Source organism: Octopus sinensis, linkage group LG7, assembly GCF_006345805.1.
Source record: "Octopus sinensis linkage group LG7, ASM634580v1, whole genome shotgun sequence".
Lineage (NCBI taxonomy): Eukaryota > Metazoa > Mollusca > Cephalopoda > Octopoda > Octopodidae > Octopus > Octopus sinensis.
In genome coordinates this window covers 72,343,260-72,363,259 of record NC_043003.1, presented here as the reverse complement: position 1 = coordinate 72,363,259, position 20,000 = coordinate 72,343,260, and the positions used below count along the sequence as shown (strand labels likewise).

The 20,000-nt window shown below is 39.4% G+C and overlaps 1 protein-coding gene across 1 annotated transcript in view; it reads left to right on the top strand.

Annotated features, from left to right (window-relative positions):
- Nucleotides 1–20,000, top strand: part of LOC115214538 — an 88,054-nt gene that overhangs the window by 43,482 nt on the left and 24,572 nt on the right. The window lies entirely within an intron of this gene.

Genomic DNA, 20,000 nt, shown 5'->3' with positions numbered 1-20,000 from the left:
TGATATGTATATATATATATATATCACTACAAATGTTTGCACACCTGTATTTATCACGCATAACTCCTTACATGTAAAGTTTATTTATATGTAGTTTTATATGTATTTTTATGTATCTTTATATTTCTTCCAAGTTTTTCTGTATCTTTTGTTTTATTCTTTGTACCCTTGAAGAATATTTACGCCTGTACATGCATGATTTGTGCTGATATGTGTAAATATATACGATTCAACTACATTGCTTGGATATTTTCATTTATGCGTTCGGGAATCTATTTGACTGCCTATGATTTGCGTTTCAACTTCCTGTACCCTCCATTCTTTTCGCATTGGCTCTCTGTGACCACTCCGAAAATAACCCATACATTTTAAAACATACTTTATATATTGTGTGTGTGTGTGTGTGTGTGTGTGTGTGTGTGTGTGTGTGTATGCGTCCGTGTGTGTGTATAACTGAACTGTCAACCCCAAATGGATTTAACTCGAAAGGGTTGTAGACTATATGCTGCATAAAATTTTTTGAATAAAATAAAGATAATGATAAATTATCACCATTCCTTTTTCTTGACCCCACTAGTTTCCTCTGCTACTCTCTAAATTATTGTAGGCTTTAGATATACGTTTTTTCCCTAACTTCATTATGCCACAAACAAAACCAAGGGAAATAACGTAATTATTTTGATTTCTACTACTGATGTTAATTGTACTAAAAAAATGGTTTATCCTTTTATTGGAAATCTATATTGAAATATATATGTATATGTATATATCACCGTGATCACCGTGACCGACAAGGCTATCAGATGTTGCTTCACATCGCTGGTCACAATGCGCTTCGCATTGTTTTAGCCTTCAAATGACGCCACCCCGCTGGCTAAGCGAGCAGGCCAACAGAAGAAAGAGTGAGAGAAATTTGTGGCGAAAGAGTATAGCAGGGATCGCCACCACCCATTGCCGGAGCCTCGTGGAGCTTTAGGTGTTTTCGCTCAATAAATACTCACAACGCCCGGTCTGGGAATCGAAATCGCGATCCTACGACCGCGAGTCCGTTACCCTAACCACTGGGCCATATATATATGTACATACATACATACATACATACATACATACATACATACATACATACATACATACATACATACATACATATAGTCGAAATTTGCAGAAAAAACTAAAGACGGATAATTCCGTTTCACGAACAATTGAACCGTCATCGTCAAATGACAGTGATCCACCTACCAATCAATTCTCTCTAAGTAAGTGTAACCTGGTCCTCAAAAACCTTAAATCCAGGCACAATGTTTGCTTCTTCGTATATGTAACTTCGTTCATGTATCCTCTTCCAAAATAAGTAAATCTCGTTTACATTTTTCTCATAAATATCATTCTCTGATAGATTAATCTAAATCCTTATAAACTTCTCAATACATCAGCACTTAACTGCTTCTCTTGTTATTAGGACGTTCTGAAGATTATTTATTTATTTGCTTATTTATTGAAACTATTAAACTGTCCATTGTTGCTTTGAAAGTTTTCTTAGTATTCATTTCTCAATCGTACCCTCAAAGTTTCGTAAAAGCTTCGAGTCGCTCGTCGAACTGATTGTAGGCTTACATGTAGACATTTCCGTAAGCAATCTTCAATACAGAGCATCAACAATGTCTTCTTAGATATATTCTTGTCGTTTCTTTGTTAACATTGCAATCCACCTGAATCTTGTACTGCTATAAAAACCCTTTCCTTGACCTTAATAAGACACCTGTAAAACATGTGCGTGGTTAAGTATGATAATTTCAACCACTAAATCTAGCGACTTTTTCACCTGTGGTACTAGTGACTTTCTCCCGTGTAGTACTAGTGACTTTCTCACCTGTGGTAATGAATTAGAAAAATTGTACTTTTACGGGTATTCTTTGGTGTAATAAGTCTTTAGAAGGATCCTAAGGTTGTTGTGAAACGAGTGTTTAAGTAGAAATGACTTTGGAACCAAAAACATGAGGTTGGAGTAACTAATAAAAGTGGATGGAAGAATACTTAAATCTGAGGTGTGCGAATCATAAGGGACGTCTAGAGGAATTGCGCGTGCGATCGGGTGAACAATACTGGTCCTAACTGTGAGTGGTTGTAAGATGTAACATGCCAGTGAATAACTGTTGAATGCCAGAAGAAATTACGTGTGTGCGCACGCGGGAATAAAAGTGGACTTAAATGTAAGTATTCGTTGGTCAAATAGGTCGTATATCGAGGAGTGTGTATGTATGTATGTATGTATGTATGTATGTATGTATGTATGTATACTCTTTTACTCTTTTATTTGTTTCAGTCATTTGACTGCGGCGATGCTGAAGCACCGCCTTTAGTCGAGCAAATCGACCCCGGGACTTATTCTTTGTAAGCCCAGTACTTATTCTATCGGTCTCTTTTGCCGAACCGCTAAGTTACGGGGACGTAAACACACCAGCATCGGTTGTCAAGCGATGCTAGGGGGACAAACAAACATATACACACACATACATATATATATATATATATATATATATATATATATATACGACAGGCTTCTTTCAGTTTCCGTCTACCAAATCCACTCACAAGGCATTGGTCGGCCCGGGGCTATAGCAGAAGACACTTGCCCAAGATCCCACGCAGTGGGATTGAACCCGGAACCATGTGGTTGGTTAGCAAGCAACTTACCACACAGCCACTCCTGCGTATGTATGTATGTATGTATGAATGTAGGAATGTATATGCATATCTACATATGTCTTCCCCCAAACGATTCAAAACGTTGTTGATTGTCTTCCGACGATCCTCATGCGCAAGCTGATGAATTTTTTCCACATTTCCAGAGGTGGCGCTCGTAGCTGGTTTTCCAGATAGCTCATCGTCTTCCAGAAACGTTTTACCGTTTTTGAAGCGCCGGTGCCAGCATACACGTGATCTCAAAATCACGAATTTCACAACTCGCGACGTAATCACAGCAATGTCAATCGACACACTACTTCACCAAGGTCACTGCTAGCTTTCACTTCGCTCACAACTGTCCACTGCCATCTGTTGGCGCGCTAGTGCGGGAACTTTTTGATGCTACCTTGTATGTATGCATGTCTGTCTGTCTGTATGTATGTATGTATGTATGTATTTATGTATGTATGTATGTATGTATGTATTTATGTATGTATGTATGTATGTATGTATTTATGTATGTACACTACCGTCAGAAATTAATTAGCACCCTTGATTTGCTCTTCACTCAAGGTATTTGCTGTCACCTAGTGGCCATATCTCGAACTATTGCTTTGTTGCGAGTTCACTGTTGCGCAGAACGATGACGTAACTTTGTTTGCAGAGCGGTTTGAGAGTCTACATCCTAATGATGTTGACATAGCAGTGCAACAACAACTTGGAGTGCGGATGCAGACAAATCTTCCTTTGTTTAATAGATATAGGTAGCGCCTCGCAAGGACCGAAATCACACCGTACTAAGTTTTCTCATCGCGTAAGACGTTTTGAACAGCTCGTAGGTTAATTGATTTGTGTATTTGCAAGATTTTTTTTCCTCACAAATTCTCCTACACTCTGCTTCGTGACGTCACTTCCGGTTCACAAAACTTTCTGTTATACATCAAATAAGATGAGAAATTCTGCTTTCTTTCTTTTTTGTTTAATGTATAATAACTCATAGCAGTTTTGTTATAGCATAACGTTATTCAAATGAATAGATTTAATGAAAATAACTGGTTTTTATCGTTCATTCCTAGATGAGCCCAAGACCTCGCATGACCTTGGAGAGACGGTACGAGGCTCTCTCGTGGCGTGGGAAGCTGTCGGAGGCTGCAATAGCCAGAAAACTTGGTGTAGCCAGGCGCACAATTCAGTGCTTATTTAAGAAATACGAGGAAACCGGATCAGCAGCTGACAAAAAGAGTAGGGGACGGAAGAGGCTGACGACCCAGCGGGAGGACCGGATGCTGATCCGAAAGTCACTGTACAACCGAAGGGCAACGAACCGGCAACTGGCGGAGGAGATGCAAAAGGTGACAGGGAAGCAGTTGTCTACAACCACCGTCAAGACCAGATTACTGGAAGCTGGTCTAAAATCCTGTAGGGCCACCCGTAAGCCGCTCCTTACAGCCCAAAGCCGGAAGAGGCGGCTGCTCTGGGCCCGTGCCCACAAGACATGGGCCGTGCAGCAGTGGCGGACAGTGATGTTCACTGACGAGTCGCGATTCAGTCTCGTCAGTGACAAGCCTGTCCATGTGCGACGCCGCAGGGGTGAGCGCTTCAACAAAGACTGCATTGCTTCCACCATGAAGTAAGGTGGGGGTGGTCTGATTGTGTGAGGGGCGTTCAGCTACAGTGGTGTTGGGCGGCTCTATGCCCAACATCAACGCAGCAAAGTACGTTGAGATAGTACGGGATACCTCTTTGGTGGCGAGGAGTACTGCTCCAGCAGGACAACGCGCTTTCCCACACAACCAAGCTCACAACCGGTTTCTTCAAGGACCATGGGGTGACGGTCATGGACTGGCCTGGCCAGTCACCTGACCTGAACCTTATTGAGAGCCTCTGGAGTCGATTGGGTAGGGATTTGAATGTGCAACAATACAGGAACCGACACGAGCTGTTTGGGGCACTTCTTGCTGCATGGGGGGCCATCCCTGCACAGTACTTGCAGGCACTCATAGACAGCATGCTGACCCACGTAGCAGCTGTCATTGCTGCCAAAGGAGGAGCAACAAGATATTGACTAAATTTCACGATTAATAACAATTATGTGGTGTGCTGGGATATGTTTTAATAAATTTTTGATTAAAAACGAGTTCGTTTCTGATAATAAGTTAATTAAATTAAGAAAATGTAGAAATTTGAGAAGTGCTAATTAATTTCCGACGCAAGTGTATGTATGTATTTATGTATGTATGTATGTATGTATGTGAGTATATACACGTGCATATGTGTATATAGATTGACTTTCACTTATATCACATAAACATCTCACTATGAAAGGAAGCTGCTCCTTCGTAAAGAAACAAGTATCAGTGATACTCCTACTTTTACTGGCCACCAAGTTTCCGATAATCCCCACCAAATGTTACAAGAAACATTTCATTTTAGTTTTGCTTTTGCCTCGTAGGCCACCGAATTATTTGCATCTATGTATTTGTTTCTCACGTAACATACGAGTGTCTTTTATCTTTTACTTGTTTTTGTCATTAGATGCGGCAATTCTGGAGCACTACCTTAAAATCTTTTAGTCGAATGAATCGACCCCAGTACTTCTTTTTTAAAAGCCTGGTACATATTCTATCGGTCTCTTTCTGGTTTCTCCCTTCAGTGTAGTTTTGTTGGTGCTTCTTAATTTCTCTAACTATATTTCACTTATCTATTGTTCATACGAAAGTCTATATGATACAATCATGTTATTCAGCATAAATAGTTTAATTATCTGATGTCAGTATAATTGTTAATAGTTAAATAGTTAAACTGTGTACCGGGATCACTGTGTCTTCCTAAGACCACGATACAAGGGTTATATCGAAACAAATGTAAAAAGGGAATAACTTTAATTAACTGATTGATACATGGCGCTCAAATTGCATATGTTGGTGGAGTAACTCTTCCTCTAATGTAACTCTTCTTTCTGGGCTACTAAAGAGGTTTCAAGAAGAAACAAGTGCCGTATTCGAGTTCTTGACGGAAGAAGTGTGCAAGCAGCCGACATCCTCAGAGGGGTATTGGTTGTTTAGTGAGAGAATACCATTTACAAGAGTAATGATAACAGTTAGATGAAGTTCCAAAATCGGAAAATCTATTTTAAAGGTAATCCACGGGTAGGAGACCATTATATTATAATCACTGACATGAATCGTCAGCGAGTGATCGAATTGATTCATACGAACGATTGTGCAGCAAGCTCGGACCATGCATAAGAAAAAACGCTGGATGGATTTGGGCATGGAAAAGTGGGGGCAAACTTGATATCTCGACAGCTGACTCTTGATTTCAAGGACGGAAAAGTGAAAGTCTGCTCTGATACGCTGGAAACGTTTCAAGCTAATGAAGACGTATTTTTTTCCGATCTAACAAGCGCTGGCATTAGAAGTCCAAGAACCAATGATCGACACTGTAAATTATGATGACAAAAGGCTCATTATCTTTTATTTTCATGAACGTGACCGCACCGAGAACAACAAGCAGTGTATTTAGACACTCAATAAACTTGGAGAAGTCATTAATAAAATGTCATGGCAGTTTTTGTGAAATTTCCAGTAGAACCTTCATTTCATCAGGTACTTCATGCTCAAGGTAAGCAGAATGATGAAATCTCATATTTTCTACTCAAGCGTGATTTTATTCCTTCATGGCACGAATTAAGTTTTTTTTGAAAAAAGTGTTTTGACGAATTCTTTTAGTTGTGCCAATATTAAGATAATTTTCTCAACTGAAGCAGTATTTCTTTGAGGCGCCAACTTAGGATTCTGCATGAGCAAGACTCAAACACACGCTTCGATAGAAGTTTTGAATTATAAAGATACATACATACATACATACATACATACATACATACACATATACATACATACATACATACATACATACATACATACATACATACTACATACATACATACATACATACATACATACATACATACATACATACATACATACATACATGAAAGCACAGCTGTGTGTAAACATTTGAATGTGTATGTGTGTATAAAACAATTCCATAATGTGCAAATATCAATTAACACTTGACCTTTTTGTTTTCCAGCGTTTGTAATAATCTGTCCGCCTCAATCTGTCATGATGATTTCGCACGTGTTCGTGATACTAACCTTATTAATGTGACCTACAAACTCATAGTAGCAATGCTTTGTGACCCTAATAATATACATTCTACACAGATTTACGCACACATGTGCACAGATATACTCACGCACACGCACACACGCAAACACACAAACGCGGCCGCGCGCACTTACGCACACGCACGCACACACGCACACACACATACATTGTATATATATATATATATATATATATATATATATAACGGGAAGCTTTATGAAAATAAACAAAAGACGAAGGCAGGTGGAAAACAAACGAACAATTGTATTAGTATGGCGCTCAGGAAATATAAATAAAACAAGTCTTTAACGTTTCGAGCCTACGCTCTTCAACAGAAAGATACACAGAGAGAGAAAAACACAGAAAGAAGGAGAGAAAAAAAATGCGTGCAGTAGCTAACGAATCAACATGGCGATCTGATTTCGGCCAGAGGTCAAAGATCAAACATGAGACGCGAGAGCGAAATAAGGGGAGATAATAGGGTTGATAAAAGGGTTGAGGGACCAGCTAAAAGTGCGTGGGAGGGGTCTGGATGTGTGTATGTATAGGTTGGTGTATGTATTAGTATGTATAAGGGTGTGTGTGTGTGTGAGAGAGTATAAGTGCGTATGCGGGGTCTGGACGTGTGTATGTATAGGTTGGTGTATGTATTAGTATGTATTAGTATGTATTAGTACGTATTGGTATGTATAGGTGTGTGTGTGTGTGAGAGAGTATAAGTGCGTATGCGGGGTCTGGACGTGTGTATGTATAGGGTTGGTGTAAGTATTAGTATGTACTAGTATGTATTAGTACGTATTAGTATGTATTAGTTGGTGTGTGTATTAGTATGGCACATCATATGTGATGTGATGTGTAAAGTCATGTGGTGTAGTGAGGAGAAGAGGGGGAGGGGGAGAAGAGGGGGAGAGAAGGGGAGGGGAAGAAGAGGGGGAGGAGAAGGGGGAAGAGGAGAGGATGGGGGAGAAGGAAGGGGAGAGAGGGAGCAGAGGGAAGGGGAAGAGGGAGGGAGAAAGAGGGAAGAAGGGAAGGGGAGTAGGGGTGAAAGGATGAAGGACTGAAGAAGTAGGGGTCGGGGGGAGAAAGGATAGGTGAGGGGGGAGGGGGTTAGATGAGGAGGGGGGGGAGAGTTGAGACCAAATGGCGTATAAGAGCGAAGAGAGAAGATTAATTCCTGTTCACGGCGCAAACGGGAATCCGGATGGCCTCTGTGTAAGGACAAACCGAACACATATATATATATACGCACTGAAATAGATTCAAACACATCAGAAATTCTTTGGATCATATCCGTAAATCTCCTGATATGCATATGTTTGTGTATCTACCTCTATGTCTGTTTTGAATATATCTATATGTATGTATGTATATATATTATATATATATATAATATATATATATATATATGTATATATGTGCGTGTATCAATGTATATACATATTATATATATATATACTTATATATATATACTTATATATATATATATATATAAGTATATATGTGTATGTATATATATATACATATATATATATATGTATATATATTAATGTGTAATATATATGTATATATTTATTTATGTGTACATATATATATGTATATATATATATATAATATATATATATATATTTATGTGCACATATATGTATATATATATATTTCTGTTTACATATATGCATGTAATATATATATATATATATAAGTATATTTGTGCGTATGTCTCTAAGTATATACATAATAATTTCTCTATGTATAATATATACTATGTATATATATATGTATATATATGTATATATATAGTATATATAATATATTATATATAATATATATATATACATGTATATATATACTAATATATATGTATGTATATGTATATATATACTAATATATATGTATGTATATGTATATATATATGTATATATACATATATATATATATATTTATGTGTATATATATATGTGCATATATGTATATTATATATATATATATATATATATATATATATATATATATATTATATATATATGTATATGTATATGAAGTAACGATTATTTACCAACCTAATGTCGCAGTCCTGTTTAGGGGCAAATTCTACTGTTGTCTTGCCCCAGGAGACATCTTATCCAGCTGGCTACACGACTCACAATCTGTATCCTTATATTTTGGGGAACAGGGGAGGTTAGCACCCCCAGCCAGAACAAAGCCGTATCTGTGGACCATACGGTTTCAGGATTATTTCCCTTCGTCGGCACAGACTATACTTCGTGGCTGAGACGGCGCTGCAAAACGCCCGTTCGAAAATATATATAATTTTTTAAGTAACTCACAGCCACTGATCTAATAAATCGAAACATTGTTGTTCCTAAATCTCTCAACGAGACATATTCAGATATTAGACCAGTGACTGTGAGTCACTTAGAAAATTATATGTATTTTCGAACGGGTGTTTAGCAGCGCCATCTGACCCAAAGAGTTATTCTGTGCCGGCGAAGGGAAATAACCCTGAAACCGTACGGCCCACAGATACTGCTTTGTTCTGGGTGGGGGTGCCAACTTCCCTTGTTCGAAAATATAAGGACAAAGAACCTGTGTCGTACATCCAGCTGGGGATGCTGTCTCGTGGGGCTAAACAACAGTAGCATTAGCCACTAAACGGGACTTCCACGTGAGGTTGGCAGATAATCGTTACTGTATAGTGCTGCTACTAAATATCTCGCGTTGAGAGATTTAGAAACAACAATGTTTATATATACATATATATATATATATATATATATATATATATATTATATATATATATATATGGGCATGGACTCGCGGTCGGAGGATCGCGGTTTCGATTCCCAGATCGGGCGTTGTGAGTGTTTATTGAGGGAAACACCTAAATCTCCACGAGGCTCCGGCAGGGGGGGGTGGCGAACCCTGCTGTACTCTTTCGCCACAACTTTCTCTCACTCTTTCTTCTGTTGGCCTGCTCGCTTAGCCAGCAGGGTGGCGTCATTTGAAGGCTAAAACAATGCGAAGTGCATTGTGACCAGCGATGTGTAGCAACATCTGATAGCCTGGTCGGTCACGGTCACGGTCAAGGTGATATATATATATATATATATAACAATTGCAGCGTGGAAGGTGTTTGTAAGCCATTTAAGAAACACACAAAAGCCGTTCAATTCACTTGAGCATTTAAGTTTAATTTGTCAAAATATTTAGTCGCTAAAAGACCGCGACCTGTTCACTGACAAAAATCCGTGCTGCACGGATTTATATATATATATATATATATACATATAATGTGACAATTATTCGGCTGTCATAATAAGACTCCGAGTTTCGTATGTTGGGGTGGAAACCTGCTTCGGCATCTCTTCAGTTATCGAGGCCATTGAAAAATATGCTATGAAAATTACCGTTAAACAAAGGGAAATTACTATGTAATTGACTGTTATTAAGAGAAAAGAGCAATTAGAATGACCGCTAAATAAGGGGAAAAGCCGAAGTAAAAAGCAATGGAGTGAAAATGCTCAAGGCAATCGCGTATGCGCGCACGCACACCCACGTACATATACCTGTATGCATATGCTCACTGCGCACCTACACATACGCCAAATAGATGTACATATATATATGCAACCATGCGTGTACACGTATATAAATCCATACACACACACGTGTACATACCCATACGCGCACAGTTAAAAATACGCACATGCTATATGCTTGCTCACACTCGTGTGGAACACATGCATGTACAACCACACATACATGCAACCATACACATTTACATATGCATGTACATATATACAGACCCGCACACACGCGCACACACACGCACGATGTACACATATGTATATCTGCACACACACACGTGCACATACGCGCACAGTTATATTCAAATGCACGTCTAAAATACGTACATGGTGTATATGCATATACTCACTCTCGCGTAGAACGCTCGCATTTACACCCACGTATATATGCAGCCATACACATGTACATATACATATACATATATACATACCCGCACACACGCGCACAAAAAATTCATATACATGTCTATATACGCCCATGCACAAGAAAAATGCAGGGTGGAAGGTAAAATGCAGGAAAAATGAGTAAAAATATATAAAGCAATAAAATTAAATCTCTATAAATATGTAAAAAATATATAAAAATGTATAAGAAGTATATATAAAAAGTATAGAGAAACATAATGCTTGCATGTGGACATAATATAAAAAGCAGGTTCTATCTGTGATCTTGTGGGGAGGGGCAAAAACGTAACAAATATTTAGCCATATGTGGACATGATCCATATAGTTCAGCTCTTGAATTTGGACGTGTAGCGGGATCGAAGCTGCTTTTCCAGATGAACCATCTTTCCATATCCTAAAAAACCGCACTTTCTACTGCCATTGGTGCAGGGCTTACACTTGGCTAAGATCTTCCAATGAATGTTGTAACTGACACCTTTATCTTTTGTGGACCATATGTGACTTTTATGCCAGTGCCTGAAGCTCAAGGTGTGATTGTTGAACCTGGCCTTGAAATTCCCCTCTGTAACACCCACATATTTCTTTGTCGAAACTGTGTCCTTAGTGGTTGTAGAGTCTACGGTGGCTTCATAAATGTTGGTATCGGATATGCAGGCTCCATTTAGCGGGCGCAAATTTTTATCCCAACATGAACAGCTGGTTTCATTTTGTGGTTTTTATGTGTTGTGTGCGATTATATTTTGAAAATTAGTAGTTGAGCTGAAACTGATTTTTAAGTTATGTCTATTGAAGAGCTTTCTGTAACTAAGGTTGACTGGAAAATGTCTATCTATCAGTGCTAAGAAATACTTACCTATATTAAAGGTGACTTCGGGGGAGTAGGGGGTGTGAACCAGATGGTTTTCCCATTCCTATGTTTCTTTTCCTTTATTATTTGACTGGTAACAGACAGGTGTATAGGTTATTTCCTCGCTAAAACCACTATCTGGAGCAACGCTATTAAAAATGTTCCCATCGGAGGGGAGGCTAGAAATTCTTTTGCCAATGCTTGTAACTAAATTTTTTAACACTATGGGGAGATGGCAGGAACCCATATCGTTGGGTTTCTTATAATGTTTATCAATATACTTATTTAGATCTGAGGATACATCTAGGAAATTGACAACTGTAGTTATGCTAAGACCGAAAGTTTTCATCTTTTGAATAATGTCGTTCCTAAACCGATCTTGTGTTGGTCCATTGGTATTTGCGGTTAAATCTAGGGCAACATCTTTGTAAATGGCGAAATATACACCATGAAAAGTCTTACCCAACGTATCGAGTAGGAATAGTCCAATGAAATCTCATATGCCTGCTCTGTCATATGACCCTATGCTCACATCGAAAGCACCGTCTGTATCGGTAGTCTTGACCCACTCTGCATTCTCACTGAAGAGTAAACTCTTTCTAGCACGGAAGATTATGTCCTTATCTTGTGTACTAATTTCTATAAATTCGCTGGCGAAGGTGAGGGCATTATCTAGCAGTTCCTTAGAGATAGAGGCATAAAAGTCGACAATATCGAATTGCGTAAATCTCGCTTTATTATTATTCTTAATGGCTTTAAACCTGTCGACTCCGAGTTTCCGATGTCGGGGCGGAAAACTGCCCCGGCATCTCGTCAGGTATCGCGGCTATAAAAAAATTATATAAAAATGGCCGTTAAACAAAGGGAAATTGCTATGTAATTGACCGTTATTAAGACAAGAGAGCTATTAGAATAACCGTGAAACACATACATGCACACCCACTTAGTTTCGTCAAAGAACTATGTGGGTCTCACAGAGGGGAATTTTAAGGCCAGCTATATAGAACATGCTTTTTATATTGTGTCCATGTACAAGCATTTTATATATATATATTTTTTTACATATTTATATATATGTATTTCTATTTTTATTGCTTTCTATATTTTTACACGTTTTTCTGTATAAACCTTTCACCCTGCATTTTTCTTGTGCATGTGCGTATATAGGCATGTATATGAACATTTTTGTGCGCGCACGGGTATATACAAATGTGTGTGTGTGCGCGGGTATGTAAATATGTACATGTATATGTACATGTGTATGGTTGCATATATATGTGGGTGTATATGCAGTCGATTCACGCGAGTGCGTGTGAGCATACGCATATATAGCATGTGCGTATTTTAGACGTGTATTTGAATATAACTGTGTGCGTATGGATATGTGCACATGTGTGTGTGTTCGCACATGTGGGAGGATATGTATACGTGTACATGCATGGTTGCATATACAGGTGCATGTACAGGTTGCATATATAGGTGCATGTACACGCATGTATTTCACGCGAGTGTGAGTGGGCATATGCACATGCACGCTGGTGTGTATGTGTGCATATTTGGTTGTACATGCACGCATGCGCAATTTCTATGAGCATTTTTACTTCTTTACTTTTTTACTTTCTCCCCTGCGGTTTTTTCCCCTTATTTAATGGTCATTCTAATAGTTCTCTTGTCTTTTTTTAAACAAATTTTATGTGCTTTCGTTGCGAATGGTTTTGTTACGCGATGTCGAGCACGATGATTGCTATAAGCTTGAAGCTTATATAAAAATACCTTTTAAAAAACCATTCGCACCAAAAGCACATAAAGTGTGTTTACAAAGACAACTACGAACTAATATAGTTCTTCTATTTGATAGTAAGGAGCAGGCTGGTTCGCTGGTATAATCGGTAACGCACTTAGTCGTGTTAACAAAGGGATTTTGGTTCGAGTCCAACGCGTACGGGATATCCTACTTTTTTTCTTTCGAGGGCTTATATGCCCCATTATTAGACTATTTTCCTTAGTCATTTGCACGGTGCTCCGCTTTAAGCTTATATAAAATACCATATACATATATATATATACACACACACACACATATTATCAACCGCTCATAATCAGTGTGTGTGTTTTTCTCGTTCGGTATAGCACTTTGGGGACGAGTCCCTGATAGATCTGAAGTCATAGACAGGCGAGACAATTCCTCTCCAATCCCATTCTGCAGCGATGGTTACCAATATTTCACCATTTTTTTTTTGTTTTTTAGCTTCACGTACCTGAATCGAATCCGGGACGAACTGAATCGCCAGTCTATGACCATATACAAATATACAAAACCACAGCGTGATGTTGATAAGCCAAAAAGTGCGAAATACATACATACATACTTACATACATACATTACATACATACATACATTACATACATACATACATACATACATACATACATACATACATACATACATACATACATCGAAAGGAGATGAAAAATCACTTCGGCAGTGGCTAGCGAGGGAGCCAGATGCATTTCGATCTTGTTGGACCGTGTGAATGATGCATAATCACAGTCAGATTCCTACACAAGATTTGTTGCTTCTGACATATAAACTGTGAATAATTCATCGAATGGTGCTGCTGCAAAATGTCGCCAGGCTGTCCATAACAAATTTTGTCTCATACAAAAAATCGCCTAAACATGCCTGCGAACAGTGTATATATGTTAGATATGATACATAGATGGCTATTAAATTTTAATACTCTTTCAATTGTGTACACAGGATTATTACTCAGTTCGACGGCTATTCGCAATACCAATGAATGTATTATTCGCTGTTTCTTATATTGGAAGCCCTGGACGTGGTTGGCTGAAAGTACCCGTCATTAACATGGCCAATGAGACCGGAATGCATCCGGTAATTTCACAAACACCTACCGGGTCGATTTTCACTTTCCATCCGTTATACAACACAGCATGTCCTTAGGCAACTTTATCTAGGATAACTTGCTTATCATTGGCGTATATACATTAAGCATGATACATAGATAAGTATTACCTATTTTTCTATTTTCGATCCCATTTTTTACATAGACGTATTCGTATACTAAACGTCGTAATTGTCAGTGCTGACTCTAATTTCTGTAGAAAATCTGTAGAGATATCTGTAAAAAGTGATAGGGATGTATACATACATACATACATACATACATACATACATACATACATACATACATACATACATACATACATACATACATACATACATGCATACATACATACATGCATACATGCATACACACGCACACACATATAACTACAAATCCCGCTCTCTCATCTTCTGGCTCTTCTACACTTCTTCAACTATCGCACCATCTTCCACTTTACTAGTGCTCACCTATAATTGCTTCTCTTTCTCAGGTGGGTTTGCTCCCAATACATGGACCTGTCTTTTATTCGACAGAAATATCCCCACCCTAGTGACAGTCGCCCTCACCCGAGTGTACCAAGTCGAGTGCTCCTCTGTCTTTACCTCCTACTTCTCCCGCTCCCAGCTGCAAACCTTTGCCTTTCCATTTCTCCCTATCACCCTCTACTGTCCAACCTATGATCTTACGTGCAGTCCACCTCCTTCAGTCTAAATCTACCATATTCCTCCTTTCCCCATTATCCACTCCCCTCATTTAAGGGTGCCCATAACCTACGTGACTTAGTGTTTCCTAGCACCCTCCACACCTTTCTTTCATCCGCCCACCTTTCCATGATCCCCCATACATATCCACTTTCCAATTTCCAGTCAGTCAACACAGCATATAGACGAACTCCCTATAGCTGTTTTCGCCAGGATAGTGCTTTCTATTGTGACGGCTCATGACTTAGTGGTTAGGTTATTCAGCTCAGGATTGTAAGCTTGTGAGTTCGTTGTGTCCTTGAGCAAGGCATTTTATTTCACGTTCATCCAGTCCGGTCTGCTGTCAAGAATGGGCTGTACCTGTAATTCAAATGGCCAGACTTGTCACAGTTTGTGTCATACTGAATCTCCTTGAGAACTACGCTAAGGGTACGAGTGCCTGCGGAGTGCTCAACCGGTTACATGTTAATTTCATGAGCAAGCTGTTCCGTTTATCGGATCAAGTGGAACACTCGTCGTCGTAACTGACGGTGAGCCAGGCCGTATGTCCCTGACATATCCTGATCACGGTAGACCTGAGAATTATAGTAGCTAAGAAGTGGTTCTACAATTTTCAAAACTCCAGGTATCTCGTACCAGGGCCCCACTACCAGATGCAGTTTATATCATACGCAGGGTCCTAGCTATAGGTTAACTAGTATGTGAACCACTGGGAATGAAGGGCCCCCCCGTTCCCGTTAGAATTTCCTTCTAGAAGAAGGGAGGCTCGTATAAAAAATCTGCAGAGCTGTCGGTTTCTGGTCGTCTCAACTGCGGTGCCTCTGGTTTTATAGCTCATTGGGCTCAGTACAGTGCAACGCTTTATACACTCAAAAAATATTCATGGACAGGAACTTCTTAGACTGAACGTTTGTATGGGGAGGGATAATACTCGGCCACGTGCTGACTTCCAAACATACGCGCACGCATACACACACACACGCACGCACGCACACACACACACACACCACACACACACACACACACACACACACACACATTACAGGTTTGGCTTCTTCCATTTTCCGACTCCCAAATCCACTCTCACAAGTTTTTGGTCGGCCCAAAGCTATAGTAGATGACATTTGCGCAAGACACCATGTAATAGGACTGAGCCCAACGCTATGCGGTTGGGAAGCAATCTTCTTACAATACAGACACTCCTGCATCTATATGTGTATGCGTTTGTGAGTGTGATTGCGCGCGCATATCTGTATTGTATACTACTTGTACTGCCGAACATTCCCTTCATCCGCTATCGAGCTGGAGGTCACGATGAGTTCAGCATCTTCCTACAGCACCACTCCTACAAGCATTGCCAATCAGCATTAATGCCAGCAAGGATTGCCTGGGTTATTTTGGCCTGCACTGTAACCCACTTTTCCTTTCCTATGCAGACATTGCGAAATTATTCCATGCAGTCATTACACCAGGCTGAGTGCAGTTGTACCCATTCTAAATAACCTACAAACATCTTTAATACTCGCTGGGGATTTGTTCTACCATCTTAGCTTTAGTTTGTCTCTCACATCTACAATATCGATACTGAAGCATTTTCCGCTTCTTTTTGCAGCTTATGAACCACTCTCATCCAAATCCTTTTCCAAAGAATCATTCATTGTTAAAAGTTAAGCGGCGAGCTGGTAGAAACGTTAGCACGCCGGGCGAAATGCTTAGCAGTATTTCGTCTGTCGCTACGTTCTGAGTTCAAATTCCGCCGAGGTCGACTTTGCCTTTCATCCTTTCGGGGTCGATTAAATAAGTACCAGTTACGCACTGGGGTCGATATAATCGGTTTAATCCGTTTGTCTGTCCTTGTTTGTCCTCTCTGTGTTTAACCCCTTGTGGGTAGTAAAGAAATAGGTATTACAATGCATCAGAGAGCAGCTCAGAATTTCTAAGTCCCTGACCAAATGCTAGATATTTATTGTGCCTACAATGGGTTCACCTGTCGTTTGATAATTATTGCTTTTCTTCTGTTGGGTTTGTAATGGGCGTCCTTGCTGTATGGTAACAGTATCAGTTTAATCATGACTATTTGATCATCTAACATTGTACTGGGTTACATAAAGTGATCTCTTTCCCTCCTCTCTCTATCTCTCTATACCCTCTCTCTCCCGCACACACATATATATATACATACATGTATGCACAGAGACACATGCTCTTACACATTTATTACATACATTACGACATACATATATTCTTTTATTTGTTTCACTCATTTGACTGCGGCCATGCTTGAGCACCGCCTTTAGTTATACATTGTAATGAATGAAACTATAAAACTGACAAAATTTTGACAAAGAGATTGTAGTTGAAAAGAAGTGGCCCAGTAGACAGTAAAATGTTTGTGTTTCGTAGACGTAGGGCAATACCGAGGAGACGATAAACCTACCGATGACGGCTTGTCTAGTTGTCGAAAGCGCCATCTGCTTTGGCCTGACATATGAAAAAACAAAAACAAACCACATTACATTTATACTCTTCCATAAGTTCTGTCTTTTACTTACTTCACTCATTGGACTGCGGTCATGCTAGAGCACTGCGTTGAAAGGTTTTGATGACCAAATGGACCCCAGTACTAATTGTTACGCCTGATACTTATTTTATCGCTAACTTGCTGAACCGCTATGTTACTCCCCGTGGTGGCGCGGGACAAAAACAAAGACATTAAAGACACTTGCAAAGCATTGGTAGGTCCGGAACTATAGTAGAAGACACTTGCCAAGGTGCCTTGCCATAGGACTGAACCCCAAACCAAGTGGTTACAAAACAAACACCTTAACACTGCCACTGGCAGTCATGCCTGCACCATCATACATAAATATTTACATACATCATGCATACACATATATATACATACATGTATGGATACAGACACATACTCTTACACATTTATTACATACATTATGACATACATATATATATTCTTTTATTTGTTTGTCATTTGACTGCGGCCATGTTGGAGCAGCGCCTTTATTCGAGCAAATCGACCCCAGGACTTATTCTTTGGAAGCCTAGTACTTATTCTATCGGCCTCTCTTGCCGAATCGCGAAGTGACGGGGACGTAAGCACACCTCCATCAGTTGTCAAGCGATGTTGGTTGGGGGGGGGGACAAACACAGACACACAAACATATACATATATACGACGGGCTTCTTTCAGTTTCCGTCTACCAAATCCACTCTCAAGGCTTTGGTCGACCCGAGGCTATAGTAGAAGACACTTGCCCAAGGTGCCACGCAGTGGGACTGAACCCGGAACCATGTGGTTGGTAAGCAAGCTACTTAGCACACATCCACTCCTGCGCATATATACATGCATATATGATACATTCATGCACATAACAATCACATACGTGTATATATATATATATATATATATATATATATATATAATATATATATATATAGCTTGGAAGGTATAAGATTACTAAGGCACTCAAGTATCACTCCTCGCATCTTATAACAGAAACAGGTGTAAGCTAATGAAGTTCATGAAATAATCGATTATTCCTTCGTCATCTCATTTTTCTTATTACCGCTGTACACTCATCTAACAATCTGATCTGAAACTCACTAATTTGGAATTCTACGCCAGGTTATTAGTCTTGCAATGCCTAAGCAAAATATTGATGATATAATATATGTGTATGTGTGTGTGCATGTATATATATATATATATATATATATATATATATATAATATATATATATATTATTTGTTCCGTCTGGAGCCATGCCTTGCTCATAAGGGTCGGTTTCCCGGTTTCCTTGGTGTATATGTTCCCCATCAGGACGGGACGCCGGTCCATCGCAGGTGTGCAACATGATGCAGGAGAAAAGAGTGAGAGAAAGTTGTGGCTAAAGAGTCAGCAGAAGTTCACCATTACCTTCTGCCGGAGCCGCGTGGGACTTAGGTCTTTTGCTCATAAACACACATCGCCTGCTCTGAGATTCGAACCCACGAGGCCATGTGCCTCCACACACAAGCACACACACACACACACACACACACACACACACACACATATATAGTTCAAATTTACAGAAAACAAAAGTTGAAGAAAGGTGAAGGAACAAGCGGGTGTATGTATTTGGTTAACGCTCGGGAAGAATGGAAAAGTCTTTGACGTTTCAAGCCTACGCTCTTTGACAGAAATGATTAAAAGGGGGAAAAAACGGGTAGAGCAAAATGATCTGGGATTAACGGTTCAACATGATGAAATGGCGGAAAAAACAGTTTGTGTATGTATGTGTGTGTATGTCTAAAACAAAGTTAACAATTGAAGCTGGTATATTAATTAATTGATTATTCATCTTCTTTTATTCGTTTATATGTTTTGGCCTTGAGGTTACGGCCATGCTGGGGCTCCGCCATTGTAGTCACCTTTTTATTTGTCAGTTCTATGGGGTTGGCTTCTGGTGAAGGAGGGAGTTCGATATTGCTGCTCTGTTTTAAGTTTCCTCCCTTGAAATTAGCTCATCTGGGATCTTGGATAGTAAGTGGTCAAGTTGTTTCTTGAAAACATCCCACTCCATGGAAGTCCCTCAGATGTTTTCGCAAGGAGTTAAATTGCTGTTGGCCCTTGAATCCCAAGCTATTGCAGCACATGGTCCTCGCCCTAGATGTGACAATTAGGACTTTTGGAACGG